Source organism: Diadema antillarum, unplaced genomic scaffold (assembly GCF_040938485.1).
Source record: "Diadema antillarum isolate AM-2024a unplaced genomic scaffold, OU_Dant_1.0 seq00000462_RagTag, whole genome shotgun sequence".
Classification (NCBI taxonomy): domain Eukaryota; kingdom Metazoa; phylum Echinodermata; class Echinoidea; order Diadematoida; family Diadematidae; genus Diadema; species Diadema antillarum.
In genome coordinates, this window is record NW_027271433.1 from 608,717 (window position 1) to 631,764 (window position 23,048).

Consider the following 23,048-nt stretch of genomic DNA (forward strand, 5'->3'; position numbering starts at 1 on the left):
CATATGACACTCGCCTTTAATGTAGGATACAATAAAATGGTATATTTGAAGAGTTTCTTCGCAAAAACCGATAAGTCCATTTTTTAAGATTTTGAAGTACGGTCTCTGTCATAAAGTACAAAATAATGCCTTTTAAATGATTTTTGTACATATAAAGGTACATTTTTGAAGTTATGGTCAAAAGAAGCAAAAATTTTCTTATTATTCTCTTTATTTTTCTTGACCTTTAATCACAAATATCTCCATTTGGCAAATATGGACTTATCGGTTTTTGCAAGCAAACTCTTCATTTGTGCGTTCAGGAAATTACATCATTTTTTTAAGGTACACCATGAGTACTCTCATTTATATTTTGATGTGAACATTGTTGAATTGTCATAATGATTTTATTTGTGTGAGAATTAAAAAAAGTGGAGAAATGAAATGAACCAAATTGAACAAAAGTTCATTTCCTCTGCTCCTTTTTGACAATGGACTTTGTCTTTAACATTAATCAATCTAATAGTTCTCCCGTTCCTTACTGGAACTTGGTGGCATGTGTATTGTGTCTATGGGGATTTCAGAATTCAGTAGGGAAAAGGTTAAGAAGCATCAATAGTTGTATGTTTACTTTATGTCTGCTTTGTGTTCTGTGCTTTATAATTGAAAGTCAGAATCCCACAGGTCTTGTCACAACTGTTTACTTATAAACTACTTCAATCTCACAGCATCCAATTTTCCAGTTACAATAATGCAGCCATTGAATAAAAAGCGGGATTTGGCAGTTAAAATGTCAAAGCAAATCACAGTCAAAGAAGAAAATTTGTCATTGTGAAAAATTGAAACAAAATATCTTTTAAAAACACAAATAAACCCAACTGAAAATGAAATGCTTTGCTGATTCAGACATTGAGTACCTATGTTTTCAGATTTTGCCTATGAGTTCATATTTGCAAACATAATGGCATGAAGCTTAAGATCAAGATCAAGCTAATGCATCACTAAGATAGAACAACCCCAAAATGTGTTGATTGTGTAAAAGACAAACAACCTCCCACCCCCCAGAAAAAAGAACCAACTCTGAATTAAAAATCATTACTTTCATTACATTACACTCCACGCTATACTGTACCTTGCTTGGCCTAGCATATGAAGTCAAATCCCAACATTAAAAAAAAAATGAGATTAGATCTTCTTCTCAGTACATCACTTACACTTGAGCTAATATTAGCTTTTCATTTTTGACTCGTACAAGGCATATTATCACTTTCTCTGGACTGACAGTGATATGGAATGACTTAATTAGCTGTCTACAGGGAAGATATGTAAAAAACAATCCATGTCAATGAATATCCAGTTTAATGCAACCATGCTTTTAATATTGAACTTGCATTTTGTTGCAACTTTGCATTTAAGTTGTCCTACATGGACCAGTGTGTTCATATCATCATAAGATTACTCCTGTCCTGCAGTGCGCAGCTATTGAGATGTCTGTGCAGTTGCCCAGTATCAGCAGAATTCGGGGTACTGTCAGTCGTTATTACCTCCGCCAAGGGAGGAGGTTATGTTTTCGTTACCGTTGGTTTGTTTGTTTGTTTGTTTGTTTGTTTGTTTGTTCGTCCCTGTGCAAAATAACTTAAAAAGTAGTTAACGGATTGGGATGAAACTTGCAGGAAAGGTTGAGAATGACACAAGTAACAAACGATAAAATTTTGGTGGTGATCCAAGATTTTTTTTGGAATTTATGAAGGATTTTGATATTTTGGCAGGTTGGGAGTTCAGGCTGCGCGTATTTGAGGTTTGCATGCGCGCACTAAAGTGCATGCTCTAGTTTCTGCTAGGGTGAGGGGCACCGTGCAGCTGAGGGTTTATGACGTAACAAAGGCTTCTATATGGGGAAATCGGGCGACTTTCAGCACACAATGCTAAGTAAAGGTGGAAATCACTGATCTCTGGAAGAACAAGATCAGTGATGGAAATGAGCTGCATGCTTGGCGGAGGTCTGCGCTCTCAGAGTGCTTTTCTAGTTGTCTAAAGTTAAAGTTGCTGAACATTCATGTTCAAGTTCAAGTTCCAGTTCAAGCACACATAGTGCTTAAATCCACTTAGAGTAACATATATTTATTTTATAGTAAGTTCAAATATAAGCATAGGTGTCATTTTGGCTGACTTTGGCATTGGGCATTCTCAGTCAGTTGCTTTTAATCTATTTGAATTAAGAGTGTGAAAACAATATATTGGTTAGAAGTCATGTTTTGCATTTTTTTTTTCTTCTTGTGTGTGTGCTTGTGTGAGTAGGTAAAGACTTCTTTGCTTACAGTCAGGTATCTGAAACTGTGCATGAATATACAAAAAAACATTTTCTGTATTGATGAATGTACCAGGTTCAGAGTTAATAATAACATAATCACTTTTCATTGGTTGCAACAGAGTTCAAATCCTCCGTTTGTTTCACACATCAAACATGCCGAATAGAATAATATCCCTATATGTGTTTAATTTTCCATCATTTAGTTTGATTGGCCATTAACACTCATTATTTTTTTTTTGTTCAGTTAAAAACATTTTCAAAATGGAGTGTCACTTTGTTGAAGACATCCAATCCTTGTTGTTTTGTTAGTTTTGTCATGAATATCACAAGACCACAAATGAAATGATTTTATCAGTCATCAGTTTTTAACCCGTTAAGGTTTCCCATAAACACTTGCCTAAGTATACTCAGGACTATAGTCTTCAGTGGGTTAATGATTTTATCATCATAAGCCAGAAACATCCCTCTCTTTCAGATGACAGAAAAGTTTTCCCTATGATCATGACTGTTATCTCTATTTGAAAAGTAATGATTGTAATTGATATATTTGTAATGTCTGAAAGAAAATTATTGTACCCATGAGTTTAGAATTGTGATTTACAAGTCAAGGGCCTGAGGTGTTTTCAAATCTTGATTTCCTCAATTTGTGCGGCATACTTCCCATCTCAAAGACTTTGACCTTTAAAACATTTGAAGAGGTGGAGCTTAGCTCGGTCCTACATTTACTTCCACCCACAGAAAGCACAAAATGTAAGGCCATCTGCCTCCTCTGCGCTAGCTAGCACATGGGAGTTTGACTGAAAGACCAGGAAGGGTGTACCTCCAAAACTAACCTCAAGATTACAATCACAATTCACAGAAATGACAACAAAAATGTTGATATATTAACAATCTGAAAGAGTTCGCAGATGAGGATGTGAAAGTCAACAATATCTGAATTGTATCATTGTTCTTGAAACTTCCTGACTGAATAACTCTGCCGTGAATCTTTTGGCTTCAATGATCATTGAGCGTTGGACAAAGCTTGTTGTTTTTTCCTGCCTGCTGTTTCTCTTTCCCTACAAATGACATTTGAGGCTGAATAAGGCAACAGAATCATCCCTTGCCTCTGGATATTATTGAAGACCAATGCTTTTCTTTCCTTCTTTGTTGTTGTTTTTGATTGTATATATTTGATATAGACAGACTTTCTACTCACAGGTGTTGAAATTTGCAACTTTGTAGTTTCTCCAAATTCCGGGAAATCCTGATATACTTTAACAAGAGCGTGGGTGAATGTTAAAAACACGCTATGAGTGTCAGCTGCCATTGGATCTTGATGTGGAAAAAGCTGATTGTATCTTGTGGGCACTGGTGTCTCTTTATTTTCTACCTGTTTTCCCCGATATTGTTTATCTTCATATTTGCTTCATCTCACCACAGGATGTATGCCTTGATCAGCAGAGTTTATTTCTTGCGGCAAATCTGGAAGTCCCTTTGATGCAAATTCTGACCATGATACATCGTACAATTACGGACGGATGTGGAGACATCACTCAAAGAAGCTCTCTCTTCCGTTGCCAACGGTTTCTCCTCTCATTTTCCCACTGCATTGACGTTCTTGTGTCATCTTGAAAGAGACAAAGGTTAGCTATTTCATTTTTGTATTTTCTTGCTTCAAGAACTCATCTTTTTTATCTTTATTTTTCTATTTGCATTGACTTTTGTGGTTGTCTGTTGTCCAGTTTGAGTGAAGGTATGTGTAGGAATCGACAAATTCTGTTCATTTTTAGCGATGAAGATAGCCACAATGAACATTTACTATTTTGAAGTTGCAAGTATATTTTGTTTTCATAGATTTTTTCTTTTTGTTTGCCTGTTTCACTCATGTATTTTCTTCTTTTGGCAGCAGTGTAAAGAAAAAAAAAGTAACCATATCATGTTTTACGATGAAGACTTTCTGCAAATTTGGTTTCAGTTATATTTCCTCCTTTAAAAAGGAACAAATGAATAAACAGGGCGGCGAGGTGGCTCAGTCGATAGCGTGTCTGCCTTGTGAGCGAATTGCTTTGGTTTTGAGTGCAAGTTTGATGCCCATTGAGTTTTCAATAACTGAGCAATGTTATGTGCTATCATGCCGTCCCTTCTAGGAGAGGCAAATACTCTGTCCCTGGGATAGGACGTAAAATGTCAATCTCATGTGAGATAGAGAGTCAGAACCCTTGCATGCTGGGTTTAGTGGATACGACTCGGGATTTGCAAACTGCAGTTCCTGGCTTCAAATCCCCACTGGTGTGTTTAACCTTACACAAGGTAACCTTACCTTACACAAGGTAACCTTACCTCACACAAGGTAATTTACTCACACTGTGTTTCTATTACCCATGTGTACACGTTAGTGTCTGGCAATGTCTGGGTATCAATAATGGCTTAGAGTCCTCTGCTAGAGCAATGGTGATACTGAATGAGGTAACAATGGCAAAGGAGACCATGCTGTTATCTTTTTGGCCTATATCATACAAGCTTTACTTTTAAGTGGGTCCCTCCATATTTGTTTGGAAATGAAAATAAATTTGAATCTTGAATCTTGAATCTTTTGTGCCTATGATTATGGTCATGAGTTCAATAGTGATAATGATTATGACTACGCATTACGATTGCAATACATTGTAGCAATCATGTTCAAGTTCATGATCATGATGAAGATTATCATGATGTGTTGTTTGATTGTTATGATTGAGATAAAATGATTATGATCTTTCACATGGAGATAGCATCAGCGTCCTTCCATCACACTTGCTAAAGTGACTGTCCCACCTGTTGCGGTAGAGGAACTATTAACCCTTTGCCTCCAAAGAATGGAATTTCCCACAGACCTTTAATAGACATGGCACCCCCATCCCCCTAGTTCCTGTAAGGAATGGATGAGTTTAGCACTAAACCTTGATGATCGTCTTAGTAGCCAACTTACTTGGGTTTGTTGTCTTCATTTGCATTCACACTTCTTCCAAAGAGTCCTCCTCTGCCTCCTTTTTTGTGAGATGAGGTATCAGAGTTGTTAGCGTTTTACTGGAGAAAGCGATGATATACTCCACTCTGGAAAGCCCCCACCGGCGAATAAGTGGGAAACTATTTGCATTTACGTCAAAATCCAGGGGAACCTCCCCTACTTCTTCTCAGGTGCAATCCTCGGGAGTGAGCGAACCCCGCCGGAACATCGGAGAAAGGAACCTGTCCTCTCCATCAAGTGGAGGGCAAACCTTGCCGGAGGTTTTCCCAGGTAGCAGTGGGAGGAGAGAAAAGAAAAGGCAAGGGTATTATATCTGACAACCTGGTTTCTGTACTTTTTTCCCCTGATAATTTGCAAATGAAAGAAACTTAGTGCGTTGCAGTCTGAATTTGAGATTAGATTTTTCAGCCAGAAGGGCCGTGCCCAGCAAATTTTTCACGTTGAGTGATGTGGTCAGTTGTTTTCATTCCCCCCGAGTATCTGATCGTCCAAGCAACCGGATATCATGATGTCGACACGCTATGTTTCCCCTATTCCATCTCGTCTTCCGTTTTTTCCTTAACACTTCAGCTGTTTTTTAGGATTCTTGACAAATTTCTGTGTTAACTTTTACCTATTCAATCTAGGCCAACACCCACAGAAACACACACAAATAAAAAAACAAAAAACTGCAGTAGCATAGCTCCTTGTGCAGACAGCTTGTATACTTTTCTTTGAAATGTCCAGGCTTTAACATTACTTTTCTTTTAAGACTTTTTTAGGCCTTCAAATAATTATTTTACTTTCTGATTATTCTTTGCCAATGTTTTTTGTTTTAAAAACTTAAAGGTGGCCTTAATAACTTCACTACACTGAATTGGAAAACTGACTTGTGCGCTCACAAGAGTGTCTTTAAAGTTTGACCAGACGAGCGCTACATAGATCGAGGAAAACCCTCAAACGGAGTTGGTAATCTTACCTGATAGCGTTGATTTACTGGCTGTGAGGGGGGTTGAGAAAAGATAGGATCTATTGGCTTTGTGTGCATAAGCCGGCCTGCTTACAGGCTGGCTTTTGAATACACTTTGATTGTGGTTTGATATCTTGCTGGTGTCTAAAACAGCTACTGATGTTTATCTTTTGTCACAGGCATTCTTTCCTGTAAAAGTAGGAACAACCTTTTCTTTCTTTTCAGTGTTGTCCTGTTTCAACAAGTCTGACTTGTAAGTGCTATCAGATATCTTATGATCGCGAATAAAGTGTGACTAATCTTGTGAGATAGTGAAGTAAATCTTGTTGGAACATAGAGTTCTAAGTAATTAACCTATTGAGGACAAGTCCTGTGCATACTCGGGGAGGGGTTTACGGGAAATGCATGTTGTAGCAAAATCAATCTGTCCTCAATGGGTTAAGAATCGATATAGGCCTCAAGCTACTTTTCCGGGCTCCCATAGAAACCTGTGTTAAATGCAGCATATTCCATAAATCACAAAAAAAATCAATCAAATCATAGAATTTTTTTTTAAATTGAAGCAGATGAAGGAAAATTTTCTCTGCTTTCAAGCAAACAACATATTTTGGGGTGTTTTCCAGCTCTAAAAAAAGTTAAGAGCCTCCATATGAGACTAGTCATCCAGTCACTCTCAAAAACAATAAAAATAGCAAATTACCTCATATATCAATAAAATTCATAAAGAATACAAAAACCCTGATTCATTCAACTTCTTCATAGCCTGCAGAAGCTCCTGTCCTCAAGCAATGTCAAACACTACCAAAAAGGTGGCAACGTTCCACTTGACTGATTTTTTATGATTTTTTGGGTAAAAAATAACATTACCTCATCTTGCCTTCCCTGTAGGCAATGCGCGAGTTGAATTAGGAGCGTGAGGCCTAAGGGGCATTCATACTGCTACTTGAAAATGAAATAACAACTCTCACAATTTGAAAAATCTTGACACCTTGCTGAGATTTGCTAGGCAGCTACAGGTGGGTGGAAGAGACTCTCTTCCATCTACCTGGCAGCCATGAATGTATTCAAAAGCTATCTATTACTTTGCCAGAAAAGTGTAAACTGAAGTGCAAGTCTTCTAACTCAACAAGATATTGGCAGTTATGATTTAAGGTGTGAATCCTTTATTCAGACAACTCACAATATTTGTCTTTTGACCTTTGCTAGATGTTTAATTACACTCCATGGCTATTTCATAAGTGAAATGTAGGCCTATAGGGGGAGGGGCCCCCAACAACTGTTATTTAGTCAGTTGCATATAGCGGCCTGCATAGCCGATAAAGCATGCTCTTCGTGTCAAGAAAAAACAAAACAAAACAAAACACAGACAAATGAAAAACAAAACTTTATTTTCTGAGAGATCAAGCATCATGGTCCTTAACCCGTTGGAGACTAGTCCCAAGTACACACTGGCAGGTGTCTATGAGAAATGCTTGACACAGCAAAGTCAGATCATCCTCAATGGATTAATGTCACAATGCATTGCAGTGAATGCTTTATTGACAAAAACCATAACCATAATCAGGAGTGTGTTTCAAGAAGATTTTAAGTCAATCTTAAATTCTAAGCTCAACTTAAGATTATGATATGGCATGTGTATCTTACATGATATTCTAACATCCAGAAGAAAATGAAAACTTTAGAGACTTTTTTACGCCAGCAACAAATTTGTATTGTTACCAATTTACCTACCTACCTTTTCCTCGGGCCGGCCATCTTTTCAAGCAATGCTTACAATGGCGGCCCTCTGCATTATCACTTCTTAAATATAATATTGTTATTGTAATCCCAGCTGCATAGACATGCATACTGGTAATATCATTAATTTCCTATTATCGTTGTTTATGCAAGTCAAACGACTCTGTTTCAAATATACTTTGTATGTTTCCCATGTTCACGATTATTCAATCTATGTATATATTGATTTGCAGAAAATAAAGTATCTACCAGACAAACAAACGAATTTCCTGTAAATTTTTATCACACTATGAAGGGGATTCTGGAAAAAAAAAAATTAAACCGAATAGGGAAACTAGTGGCATACCCAAATTTTAACTTAAAAAGAAATTAAGTTAAAATGTAAGATAGACTTGAATTCTTTGTGAAATACCCTCTAAAAATGTCTTCTGATCTCTCACACCAGCTTCTTGTCAGCAGTGTCTTGTTTTTTTAGCCTGCAGATATGGTTGAACATCCCTTTAATTTTGTCTTTTGTCTTCACAGTCTGTCATCATTTGGCTTCCAGCACATTTTTAGCCTGCCAAATAAAAACATCATAGTACTTCTAGTCCATCAGCTACCCTGGCTAGATGATTAAGACAGCGGATATATAAAGCTTGGCTGACATTGGTGGTCAACTAGCTGGCAATCAAGCATGGTATGTCCCAATCAATTATCCGCTAATTCTCCTAGTATTGTCATTGAAATAGCTGCAGTTGAGATCGCATCATTTGAAGTACCGGTATAGCCCTATCCCGAGGAGCCCCAATTAGGCATCACGATATCACCCTCTGATTGGTCTAACTTGTGATGTCACACCGAGATGGGTGTGTATTGTTTGGCTGTTGCTATAGCAACCCTATGACATGGGTTGTATTTTTAGTATTTAGCTGTGCAGCATAACTTCTATCATGCTGCATGGAAGACCTCTCCTATCTTCTCATTACTGTCTATTCATTTTGTCTTTCTCATTTTATCATGTTTTCTCAATTTTATCATGTTTTTGCATCTTCCACCTCAAACTCTAGTTTTTATGCCTCCGCCACGAAGGCATTACTTTTTATGCCCTTGATGTCCATCTTTTGAATTCATAAATGTGTTTCTTCCTTTTTTTTTTCTTCAGGTGTTTAATAGTTCATGTTTCCAAATTTCCTTCTCTGGTCATCCGTGAATCATCCATACCTTGCAATTTATTTAATATTTCAAAGCACTTTTTCCTTGCTGTAATATTCTTCTGTGTCTGTCATTGTTTCAGTATGTTATGCGACCGTGCATCACAAAACCAACAACAATTCGCATTTTCTGATTTTACCCAAAGACTCAAAATAGATGAAATAGATCTTTAACTTAGTTAATCTTTCATATTTTTTTGAAAGAGCAGCTATTCTTCTACATTATTCTTAAGTTTGGGATCATGATATGAATGGGAAATTGTGCTTTTAGCAGTTTTTCTAGAAAAAAAAAACTTTATACTTTAGTGTCCTTAGGTATGTTGTAGAGGCCCCTAAACATGTATTTACTTGCAATATCACTTCTTTTTTTTTTTCCGTCCAGCATCTGAACAAACTGCATCTGCTAATTCTTAGTCTCGTTTGATGTTGATGTACTGCAGTGTGTCTTGGGAATATTTTGATATGCGGATGATGCCTGCATTTCCACTTTTATCTAATAATAAGATTCCCCCACTTAAACTTTTTGTCATGGAGCCTTCATTATACATGTACATCCATTTAAGATGGGGTGCCTGGATGAGATGTCTTCAATCAGTGCCAAAATTAGACTTGCTATCAGCATGCATTGATCAAAGCGAGAATTTCATTTTTTTTTTTTTTTAGTTTCACATCAAGCAATATATCTTTTTGAGGTCTTGATTTCCCCATTGAAATAAGAAATCATGATCTCATTTATTATCTTGTGGATTTTTACCTACTGATCGATTTAATAGCAAAGTCAAGTAGAAGGGGAAAAAAAATCTACCCATATTACCTTGACGACCATGTTCTGAATGCAATGCATTCTATGCCTGGCAGTTGTACATGAATGTTGTTAAGGTAGGAGCAGTCTATAGGAGCGTCAATAGATTCTGAAGTGTTTACGTTCTTTGGTTCTTTGTCTCATCTTTTTTTTTTTACGATTTCCTTGAATCGATATGACTTCATTCATCAGCTTGAAATTTAGGAACGCAGGCAGCTACAGTGAGTAGGATAGCTGAGAATGCTGACGTGTCTTTGTATCCCTCAGTTTATAGGTATAGTTGCATACTTTCATACATCCATAAAATGCATACAAATGTATTCATTGTACAGATAAACATAGGAATGCCAGGCATGTGTAGGGAAAGCAGAGATGGGAAATTGCCTGTTATCCCTTTTTTGTTGGTTTAATGTGGTGTACTTGCAATTTTTATATCCATGAATAGCCATGATTTTATGTTTTGAATGACAGCTCATGAACGTTGCCACTTTTGATCCAAGTGCAGGAAAAAAAACTGAATTAACCCTAGGAATTTGTTTTCCTCCCGTAGTTTTAACTGTTTATTGTAACTGATGTTTATATTTGAATCCATTGCAGGTGTGTGATTCTAATGTGTATTTCTTTTTCCACAGTCCTTATTGCACACCATTCAAATTCCATAAAGAAAAATACATATTTGTCTATTAGAATAACCATGCTAGCTTTCAGGCTAAAATTGTTATCGACATAGCCTTACATGTTTAAGAAAACCTCCCTAGAATTGCCGGCCTTTTGTTAGTACATGTAATATCTAAAGGCTGTGCAATTGCAGTATGCTGAAATGATCTTGTTTCTTTGTTAGATATTGCAGCACAGCTTTGGTAAACGAATGCTACAAAAATCATTTGTATTTTGCCTTGTTTTTCTCTAAAATGATCAGGTTAAGCTATTTGCTGTGTATGAATCATTTATTGATCTCTTTGTCTCTACAGAAGATACCCAATATTAAATTTATTAAATGATTTTTAAAGAAGTACAGGCGATATGCTTTTCCAGAGGCCGCCATCAAACTCAAGCTTTAGCTTAAGATGACAGCCTCCTGCATTTTGTATGCATTAATTCAACTGAATAATCAATGATTTTCCAATTATCTTTGTATGACTATAATTCACCAGTACAATTTTTCATTATTGATACATTAAATATGACGATATTTATGTTCATTTTGTGTTGGATATAATGTGAATAGTAGTGGAAAATTGTTTCTTATGTTATATATACTTTGTGAACAATGCTGAAATAAATCAAATTAAATCAAATCAAATCAAATCAAATCAAGAGAAATATATAGCAAGTCAAGTTCATTTTCAAAGGAGATTGCATTTCCCTTTTTAAAATTCAATTGCATAAAAATGATGAATATGAAAGGAGGAAAATGTGGCCTCAATAGAAGGCCATCTTTATGAAATTCAAATCAAGAATAAATAAGAGTGCTGTTGACTTAATTTTTGACATGACAGCTTCATTTAGACATAGAAGCCGTAATGAGGACTGGTCACCTGTTGCTGAAAGCTTCGACCTGCTGGGGCCTTGTGCCCATCTATTCCTTGAATTGCTCCTGCACCAATTGAAGCAACAGGCGTCCCTCACTGTATTGAGTGCATTAAGTTATCGGGCAATCTAGTATTGTATTGTCCAACACAGTGTTTACATACTGTTTCCCGCCCTTAATAACAGTCTGGTGAGGGGGGGGGGGGGGGGGGGGGGGATTGGGATCACAAGGATGACTAATTTGGTAGATTTTCATCGTCTATTTCCTGTCATATCTAGGTCGTACTGCTCTACTTCAGAGCAGAAACTTGACAGTTGTCTCCAATATGATTGACTGGACATATTTTTGAGTCTTCACAATTGCCACTCAGTGTGAGCCTTTTATTTGAGGATGACTTTTCCATTTAATTTGCATAAAACTCATTCTAATGATTATGAAATATATTTAAGAGTTTGATGGCAAAACAGATTAAGTGAAATTTGTAAAAATTATAGAGCAAGTCCGTCAGTGGATGTAGCAAAATAAAAAATTTCCAGTCACACTTCACTTGATACATAACAAGGAATATTCTTGAAGTTATGATTACAAATATCCCAAATCTCATTTGCGCTCTATGTTGACATTTACTCAGCTGCAGTTGCTTTAACCCACCTTGCGATAACCAATGAACCAGTGAACATTTTCAGCCATTGTTAATGTAGTACATAATATTATGCAAATGGTGTCCTGTTAAATTCAATTACCAACCCCTAAAGAAAGCAACCCTATGAAAGAAGACATAGTACCATTCACATTCACATAGTACCATATTAAAGAATTTTCATTTGACAGTTGAGTCCCTTTAGTTACATGGCTTACCTCTAACGGATTGTACAAACATTAAAAGAAAATAACTCTTATATTCATATCATGAATATTATCATTATCATTAAAGTTCTCATCATTAATGTCACAGTTGTCATCACTATATATTCTCCCCCTACAGCTACTGATACAGCTATCAAAATCAGTCCTGTAGTGATTTGATGATTACTCTTTGCATATATTGTCATAATATTAATCATAAGTGTGATTGTGAGATTGTGATTATCAGGCATCTTTTTTTCTTTTCATCTAACATCAAAGCCCCTTTTGTAGATGGAGTGGCCTGAGTAGTATGAGCCATATTCTCAGTTCTTGGGAACTATAATTCTGTTCTTTGTTCGTTTGTCCACCTAAGGTCATCGACCTCTTGCCATCATATTCCTACTACATAATGCAGGGTCCAGTTAGGTCCTAATTGGGGAACATGTTTAGTCTGTACATCATGTCTCAATCCTTGGGCAACCATGCATGTTATTGGATACGCAGACTGGTAAACATTGCTTCATTTGACATTTGGTGGGCAGCCCTCCTTGCAGGCGATCAAGTGCGCATATTTCATGGCGTCAAACCAGCCATCTGTGGCGGCGGTTCCCCTTGATGCCTTCTCCCTGCTCAAGGTTTAATAGATGCTGGCTTTGTCTTTGTCGGCCATTCACGAGTTAGGATGCCTGCCCATTGCGGAATTAACATATTATTGATGCCCAGAATGATTGATGTGTAATTTACTAATATTTGTGTTTCACTTAATTCTTATACAAAAAAAAAACAACAACACACACACAACAAAAACACTGCAGAAGGTAATCACAATACCTTGGCAGGATATAATATCATTTTGGCCTGGCACTTCGCTAAAAGTCATGACATCGTTCATATCTATTCTAAAATGCAGTCTGTTGACTAAACAAGAGAGAATACATGGTTGGCATCAGACAAAGTAAGAATGATAAAGTTCACTAGCATGGATGTGGATGCTTCAAGATATAGTATATCTATATTTCAGTGTAAAATTGTAAGTCATGAAAAATATACAAAATAAATGTCAGAACCCAATATCCTAAATGTTTGAAAAAAGAGCCTTGTTTTAGTTGGGCTATTTTCCTGTCAGCATAAAAAAATATTACATTTTAAGGCAGCTACCACTAAAATCCTAATCTTTTCCTCAAGTCCTTTTTACAGTGTTAGGTCATTTTGAATGCTATTTAAGTTACAGCTAGTGCATTATGATAGGCACTATCTTCATTTTTCCAATAAAGACATGTGGCATATCAAGGGGAATAAGGTAGAGCTCGATACAAGATTGTACTCTAGGTCCATTTGCATGTGAGAATAATCATTGCTCTTTGGTTTGCACAGCAAAAATTGATTTTACTATTTGCCGTAAGGAAAACACTTTAGATCTAAGAATTGCGCATGCTTAAAAGATGTTGACCTGAGCATGACCCCTGAGAGCCCTCACAGACGCCTAGAGGAGTAAGGTGAGGCATGGAAGGAATAAAACAATTGATTTTTTTAATTGCATGTGATTTATACACACTGTGTAGGGTAAATTATTGCAAGAGTTTTCAGGCACACGCACACACAATGATGAAATGGTTTTTGCATTTTTATACTGTTCGTGATAGTCATTTTTTTTGTTGTCAACTTAAAAGAGTTATCAGTTTATTGCATCACATTTCGAAAAAATGACTTGAAACTGACATTTTTTCTGTCTCAAGTCTTATGGATGAGAGATTGGTTAGTTTGACATGGCACCATTAAGATATTATTAAAACTGTTGGTTGAAATTGCTACCTTCTTGGGAGACTTTGGTTGTATAGAAATAGTTGAAATAATTGGTTGGTCGACAAGTACACCAACAGTTGAAGCTTGTATCAATGTAGCAGGTCATATAAGCGAGAGTGTTTGGCATATATGCATGCATATGTGTGTGCATGTGAAGTAGGTTTGTTTGGGTCTATTGGTGTTAATATGCCAATTTCAGCTACATAACTCATTCCTCTTTGCATCTGTTCTGACACAAACTTCTTTGGATTTGACATTATGGCTGGAAGCAAAAGATAAGCGTGAGATATAAATGCTCTTCCTTCAAAAACTCTACTGTACCAGTTAGTACTTGATACTTGAAATTTGAATTAACCCTAGGTATGTAACAAAATATCACAATTTCTATGCTGATATTTCCATTGAATTCACATGTTGCACTCCTTGTTTTTGTGTCTAATTTTTTTTCATTATGCATAAATCTTATGTCATCATGCATTCAATACTTAACCCATTGAGGATGGGCTGATTTTGCTACAACATGCATTTCCTATAGACACCTGTCCGAATATACTTGGGCTAGTCTTCAAGGGGTTAAATAGACTATTTTGAACTAATCCTGGTAAGAGCTGCCCAGCAGACTTTATACACACCAACAGGTACATTGTAACAAGCACAGCGAACTGGCAATCTCCACTATTGGCATGTGATATACATGTGCACACATTGTCAGATTGACAGTTTATTCTCACTGTGCTGGAGGCTGTGCAATGTTTATGCAGAATTGGTCAGTGCCGCAGCTTGCGCAAACATTAATATGGGTGCACCGAGTTCGTTCACTGTTGCCAAACGATCATCTTTGCTGCGTTTTTAGTGGCATTTTATTCATCGTGTCCGGACATTGCCCCGCCTATGAGGTGGCCTGCAGACGTTTTTCCAATAAAAGACCCCTTGGCCCGCTCATTAAGCGGGCATCCGATGTGTCAGAGTGGATGCTGCGTGTCAGAGTGGATGCTGCGTCTCCCAGTGCTGAGAAGCATCATTATTACCTCAGAATGTGCCCTTTGAGTGGTGGGGAGCCAAGCAAGATTAGCTCATCGTGATCTTGCGTCTGTCAATATAACCAATAAAACTACTCTGTCCAATAAAATGATGCTTTTAAGCTCAGACAACACTTTGGCAGAAGACAATGCACCACAGCAACATTCTTGGATGGCTATTTAAAGAGAAAAAAAAATATTTAATCCTTTTTATCCTAATTCCTGCATTTGAAAGAAGATAGAAGCAACTCTGGAATTAATGCACCCCAATAAAAAAAAACAATATTATCACGTGGATGGTAAATTAAAGATATGCTCAGAAGAGTATATCTTGGTTTGCTGAGTTTATCTTTATATCATTTTTAGTGGATTTACAGATCCAGACTTGTATGATTTTTTTTTTTTAATGAGATTTTTTTTGTTTTTGTTTGTGAATGCTCTCACAATAATCATGACCTCGGGAGCCCCAGAATGTAAAGAACAAAATGCAAATCTTGACAAAACTATGCACAATCAAGATGAATTGTACTGATGTGCAGAGTTGTTCGTATAGCAGATTTCTTTTTTTAAAGTTATCGTCTTAGATCATTCCTTTAAGCTTCAGCAGCATGATGGCTATGTGATCTCTCTCTCTCTTTTTTTTTTCCTTATTGGGGACAAAATGCCAAGATGCACCAATAGGTCTTTTGGGTTTTCGAAATCTTTTCCGGATCATGATTTGGATGCCATGGATATTGAATTCTCAAGGAGACTTCTGGATTGAATTTCTCATCTTGCTGGCATAGACCACACACATAAAAAAAGTTGTGTTTAATCTCAGCCTACTGCTTATAAACAAGTCTTATCAATTCATGCATAACAGAGACCTTTCAAGCAGACACACTTGCATATATGACAGCTCCCAGGCAGTACTGTATAGAGTTCATGCATTAAATCATTCCTAACCATGCAAGAAAATAAGGGAGAGGCTTCACAACAATGCTGAAATGAGGTATTTGTTATCCTCTTACTCAAAGCCACAATTACAAGGTACGTACAGCTGGCAATAAAAAACAAACAAACAAACATTTCTATGCCTCAGCCCCAAGGGTAACAGACTGATCCAGGCATTGCATTTTCAGGCTCTCCTGTCTGTCAGTCTGGCAGTCCATTTAACATCCTGTTTTAGCTATCTTAGAAAAATAAAATCTCAAAGGAGAATCTATATGGGGTATAGATGAGCTTAGTTAGATTTTGGGCGCAGTTCCTGAAGGTCATAGGTCAAAGGTCACTGAACTTTGAGTAAAATGTGCATTTTTAAACTGTAACATCTAGAAATATCCAGTGGTAAAAGTGATTTGGTAGGAAGGGTAAAAATAAAAATGAAATTATATCAATGAGAAGAGAGTGGTCAAAGGTCAAGGTCTAGTCAAATAATAATGTTACTTTCTGTAGTTGAAAGGAACAAATTATAAATTGTGTCCTCTGTGCATAGAGGGTTAAAGGTCAAGTGAATGAACTTCATCAATATGTAAATAAGGGTCATATTCTCATGGCAGATCTGGGTATTACAGTATGTTAGAGGCAGAGACAATCCAGTTGGCTGTGTGTATGAGTTGAATTGATTTTCCTTTTAATTCGCTCATGTTCTTTTTTGTTTACTTGAGTCAAATGGATCAAGTCAGCTATTCCTTTAATCATTCTACATTCCAATCCATTGAGCGGTATGCATTGATCTTCTATGTTTTGCATATATAAGACATATCAATATTTTCATCTTTTTCTTGAAAACTGAGAGCTAGATTTCAGTCAAGCTTGGAAGGATTCATACGTCCCCCCCCCCCTCCCCCATGAGCTAATTTTCATAACGTTTAGCATTTTCATATGTTTCTAAAAAATTGGTTGCTGGATTTTGAACAAAAGGTGCTGGAATTTTCAATAGGGAAGGGAATTACAGTTACAGCAATTAAAACATTTCAAATCACAATTTATAAGAATAGAGCCAAGCCCTTTATATTTTGCAATATTTTACACACATTCCTGTAAAGAGAGCTTTGATGTGTATTCATCCCTACATATGACAAGATCTATTTGGATGAGGAAAGATCAGCTTGGTATGAATGTAGCATTGTCAGAACTGCAGTTAATTCAATCATCCATGTCTGGCTGGAGAATAAAAAACACAACAACAACCAACAAATTTATGATTGACACACAAGGCCATGAGATAGTTTTTTGATTGGTAGATTAAAGGCATGTTTCAATGTCAGATTTAAGTGCTGTCTGTGAGGAATTCTATTTAAAGATTTAACAGCAATGTAATTACTCGAAGTAATTCTTGCTAGGTGTTGTCATCAGCAACGGTACAAGGGTAACATGGAAAACCTCAGAATGAGGGACAGTATACCTTGATTTATACTGGAATTGATGACATCCTGCACTCTCAAATGGTATATGATTTCAAACTAAATTCTAATATTGCAGATTTCAGGGAGTACCCATTTTCAAGCAAAAGCCTGAATTCAGGCCCTGACAGTTTCAACGTTCAGGCTTTTTCATGAACAAAGTAACTTCATGTAGATGTATGTCAGGCCTTCTCTTTCAATTTGAAACTGGCATCCCTGTGATTATTGTCATCTGTCAATTTTGCTATCTGGTTACAAAATGATCCTCGCACATATATGTAGGACTATTCTTATTTTGAAATACACAGTAACATTTGAAATCAATATGCCTGGTATTTCTATGTATACGAAGTCACAAATTTAGGAAGAATCAAAAGGTTCTTGGCCTGCATGCATGATTGACTGGAGGGTCTAGCTGTTGCACACAGCTGATAAAATAACCAGGTTGGCTGGCTGCACATCTCACACGTGGGGATGGTGTAATGTTGATGGTGGTGGTGGGGAGGGGATGGGGGAAATATGGATGTCATGTCACAAATATTATTTTCAGTGGTAAGCTTTCTCACTACAGATTATTCAAAATTCACAACTTAATCAAAAAGAAAATCTCTCTTAGTTGTGCTGTTTTTCTGACAATGTTTCCATCTGTGTTTGGGACAGTTACCTAGTGACTGTCTTCAAAATTGACACATTATTTCTCTTGTATATGTTGCCATTTTCTTTTTGAAATGCTCACAGAGAATAGCCCCTATTTTCTGCATCCCATGAACACTACAGATGTTTTCTTTGTGGCACAAGTATAAGTGTAATTGCTTAATCTAGTGGTAGACAAATTCTTGAATCATTTTCACAATTGAAATTTCATCAACAGTAAAAAAGAAAAAAAAACCTCATTTTTTGGCACTAAAATAACACAAGGATCACATCTGGAAAAGCCTGCATTATTGAAATAAGCACAAATCCACAGATTTCAAATTCCTAAGAAAGAATATAATCACAAAAAAAAAAACATCTTGCTCACACTTCATTAATTTGTCAGATAAAGTTGTATCTCTACCTCTACACGGATGCATTTTGATCCTGTGTGATTTCATGTTTCTAATAAGCTGCCAATAAATATGTAAATGGAACAAAAAAAAATATCAAAGTCAATGCATTTTTTGTTGCTTCCTTTATGATTTGATATTGTCAAAATCCTGATGATAAAGATATAAAGTGGGATGAAAATGGGAGTAATATTCACTACATTCTAAATAAAATATCATTTGTGATGTGATGTTCTTAACTCTTTAAATAGCCACTGACGATTCTGTACATTGTACCCTAGGGCTGACTGGAAGGTACAGCAATATTGCTCTTATTTTGACAATGTTCTAAATGACCTGAAATAGCTCACTGCATGTTTAACTTTGTCTATTACAAGTTATGTTTATTTGAAAGTCTATCGCAAGACTTCACCAAGAGAATGGTGTTTCACAGAGGTAATTCTGAGTTGCATTTATTGACTTTTGACCTTTTTCAAATTACTTAGTATCCTATATGAAAACAAAAATTGGTAAAGCTTAAAACTAAAAAGAACAGATGAGCATTTCGGTAACTAATGGTTTAAGGTGCTGCCAATAAGAATGCCAATGGAACCACAAGAAATATTTTAATATTCCTATCTGATATTTTTTATTATGTTGACATTCTTGAAATGATGGCAATAAAGATGACAGCAGAATGAGAAAAAAAGGATTAATATTCACTCTATATTCCCCATATCATAGGCCTTTGGAGAATTGGATGGGTAGAGATATAGCATGGCTGAAGAGGCTGCTGAAAGATTAATGACATGACGGCAGAATAACAAGGGACCTTGTTTCAGCTCTTGTTGGCGAGCTCCCCTAGTCATTTTGAAACCGCTCTAAGGACCTGGGGATTGTTTTTTTTTTCTATGCTGGTTTTATGCTTAAAAGTAGTAATTTCCAGCTGAGTAGAGAGGCAGTGTTTACAAGACTTATAGAGTGGAAAAGTGGGGATTGGTTTGGGAGTGGAAAAAGGGGAAAACACAATGTGTGACTCTAAATGTCAACAAGTTGATCAGAAATCTTAGCTCCTGTCTGATGAGGTTATCAGATGGAATCAATTTTTATCCTTGTTTTTAGTCATAAATGTATGTTTGTATTTTTCAAATGAAAAGTTGCATTAAGATGAGGAGTTAGCATGCTCTGTCTATCTATGTAATACAAAATCCAGCATTATGTCCAGTTTTAACATTAAGAACAATATACAGCTGTACAGGATTATCATTCAATCATGAATGACACATGAGGATTCTGAAACATCTTAATCAAAGAGACATTCTAAATAAATTAAATACCCAATTATGATACACACATAATCACTTTTCATATCATCGCAAGTTATAATTGAAAAAAAAATCCTGACAATCCTGGCTGTTATTATGAGAGAGTTTAGATTATGAGAGAAAATTCATAATATTTTATCAAACAGAATGCACACGTGAGGGAGGGGGTGAATTGGATTGACAGATATTCTGTGGACAGTATCAGAATAAAGCCCTGATGTCAGAATGACTCTCACATCACTACACTCTATCTTTGCACCTTTCAGACCAGTGAGCACCTTTATAGGTGCAACTTTACATCGTTTCAGGAATTTGTATTTTCTTTTCTTTTTTTAAGCACATCATGAATTTTGTCTGGAAACAACACTATAAGGTCATATCACATTGTCGGCCTTATGCCAAAAGGCCCTTAACAGTATACAAAAGTCTATGGTGTTAAGGACCTTTTCTTGGCATAAGGCCGACGACATACACACTATGAAAATAGGTTTAACTTTGCACCTTCCAGTCTAGTGAGCACCTTTATAGGTGCAACTTTACATTGTTTGAGAGATTTATCTTTTCTTTTCTTTTTTTGCAGCATTGCATGAGTTTTGACTGGAAACAAGACTATAAGATACAAAAGAACCTCCCCCCCCCCCAAAAAAAAAAAAAAAAAAAAGAGAGAGAAGGAAAGGAAATTTATAGAGCAGTGTTTGGCGTAAATATTCAAGAGAATGGAAAATTCCACTAAACACAAAACAACAACAACAACTGAAGGAAGTGTCTATGCTTCTCTTTCTGCATTGAACAGACTGAAGTGGAAATGATGGGGGATAGTTGTTGAAAGATGTATGGACCAAATTCTAATTAATGTCTTTGCTAAAGATTTGCCTATGATTGGCTGAATGACAAACAAAGTCTGCTAGATATTTTTTGTCTTTCCTTCTTCTGGGAAAAAGAGGAGAGGGAAGCTTTTAGAAGCAACTTGTCTTCAAAAACAGTAAGAAACTTTAACACAAAGAATAACAAAGAGGAGCAAAGAAAAGACTAGAAATCTATTGAATATCTAAACTTTGTTTTCCTATTTTCTCAAAGGGGGGGGGGGGTTGGGGTGGAATTGATATGTTGTGCTCAAAAGATGGGAACCCGTTGAAGCTGACATTTTGTGAAAACGGGTTATGTCCGTCTCCCATTTCTTTCCTTTCCCAGTAATCTTATTTCCCCCTCCAGCTCCTTTATCTTTCCTCTTTATTCTTCTAAAAACTCTTCCTTTTCTTTGTCAGCAGCATATCTAACATTCAAGGTGATAGCTGGACTCTGCGGACCAAGTTTCCAGCTATACCACTCTCTCATCTCTTGATATTTCTTGTCTTTATTCTTTATTCTTTATTCTTTGGCATCTTTACAGGAGTGAATCTCTTTTGTCAAAGCATTGCCATAATTTCCCATGATACCACAGAACCCAAGCCTTGCAGTCTGCTATACCCAGTGCATTAGTCTCCAAAGCAATGTTAAGAAGTGATAGCTAAGATCAAGAAACCACAAAATATTCATGCCAAATTGTGTGTGTGCAAGCAACTGAGTGTATTTCCTTTTTACCTGATAAGAAGTCCATTTCTTATAGTGGATTATACCTCAGGCCCTCATGGAAAAAACAAAATCATCATTTCTTAAGCACTCTAATTTCTAATCAAAGTCCTTTGGTTGTCATGAAAAAGACACTGCCACTTGCAGAAGGGAGTTCATATTCAAAATACAGCTAATAAGTACCTACAGGAAGTTACATTTCTCAATATTAAAGACATCATGTTTTGTCTCTTTCGTTGTGTTGAGGCTGATAAATAGAATCTCCTTCTGTTTCTCTCCATTTTGTTATTTGCTGTGTCTTTCAATTTTACTGCAGTGCTTACCCCAAGTTTGTTTGACTTCATTGCCATTGTGAAATGACATGGAGGGATTCAAATCATTTTTTTTGTAAACATCATCTTGCTGTGAAGTCTTTTGAACTTTCTTTTTCATTTTCTTATACTTGTCCATGGAAGTGACAATTTTTTTTTCATTTTAATATTTTCAAACATCTTTTTTTTATAACTTAATATCAGAGTTGCTCATTTGTTTTATTTTCTACTGGTGTCAATAGTTTGTTTTTCTTTGTTTTTCTTTGTGTATTTTAATAACTTAAGAAGTGAATGATTGTGACCTCACTCATGATAACATATCACAAACTAACCTCTAATGATACATATGAAGGGTTTGTTTGCAAAAACCGATAAGTCCATTTTTGAAGATTTTGAAGTCGATCTCTGTCATAAAGTACAAAATAATACCTTTTAAACGATATATTGGTCACAACATATAAAGGTATATTCTTTGAGTTATGGTCAAAAGAAGCAACAATTTTCTTATTATTCTCTTTATTTTTCTTGACCTTTAATCGCAAATATCTCCATTTGGCAAATATGGACTTATCGGTTTTTGCAAACAAACTCTTCATATGTATTGTTATGTTTATAGGTGCTTTATAAAATTGTTGTTCTTGTATGACATTCTCACAAGCCTGTAGACCAGCTCACCTAATGAGAGCTAAAGTGATACTAAACAAATGATTCCCATTCTACGAAGTCTGAAGAGGATTCTGACAACTTTGCAAGGGAAGACTCATTTTCGCAAGGGAAGATTCATTTTCATTCTCGATGTAAATTTCCTCTCTAATTGTCCACTCACAAACAACTCAAGTCACAGGCTGGAGTATTTCCGTTGTTCATTACTCTTTCGCATTTACCTGAAAAAAATCAAGTCTGTACCAAGCAGCCATTGTAGAATGTAATTTGAAGTCTAATCTGTTTGTTGCATGTGAGACAGTGCTCGGACTTCACATTCAAAGAACATGATGCTTTTGTACTTGAGGACTAGTGTTTCTTCTGCTTTTTTTCTCATCAATGATTAGATGTATCATACCTCAAAATCTTTAAGTCATGTAGTGGCTGGTAAAACAATGATGAAAACATGTGCATAACATTGCTACTTGAAGAAGAGTTTAGAAATAGTATGTCCAAATATCCCTCGATAACAATCGGACACAACATAACCTGCCACTTGTAACAAACAAACAAATCATATTTTCAATTGCCTGCCAGTAAACCATTGTTCTGTATCTTTGTTTGTCACTCTAA

At 36.2% G+C, this 23,048-nt stretch overlaps 1 protein-coding gene across 1 annotated transcript in view; it reads left to right on the forward strand.

The window, feature by feature from the left end:
* The first annotated feature begins 3,819 nt into the window (after positions 1-3,819).
* LOC139733145 (von Willebrand factor A domain-containing protein 5B1-like) overlaps positions 3,820-23,048 on the forward strand; it is a 100,135-nt gene continuing 80,906 nt past the window's right edge. The window contains exon 1 of the mRNA XM_071643987.1: positions 3,820-3,915. The gene's annotated coding sequence lies outside the window, so the exon portion shown is untranslated. The remainder of the gene's footprint in view (positions 3,916-23,048) is intronic.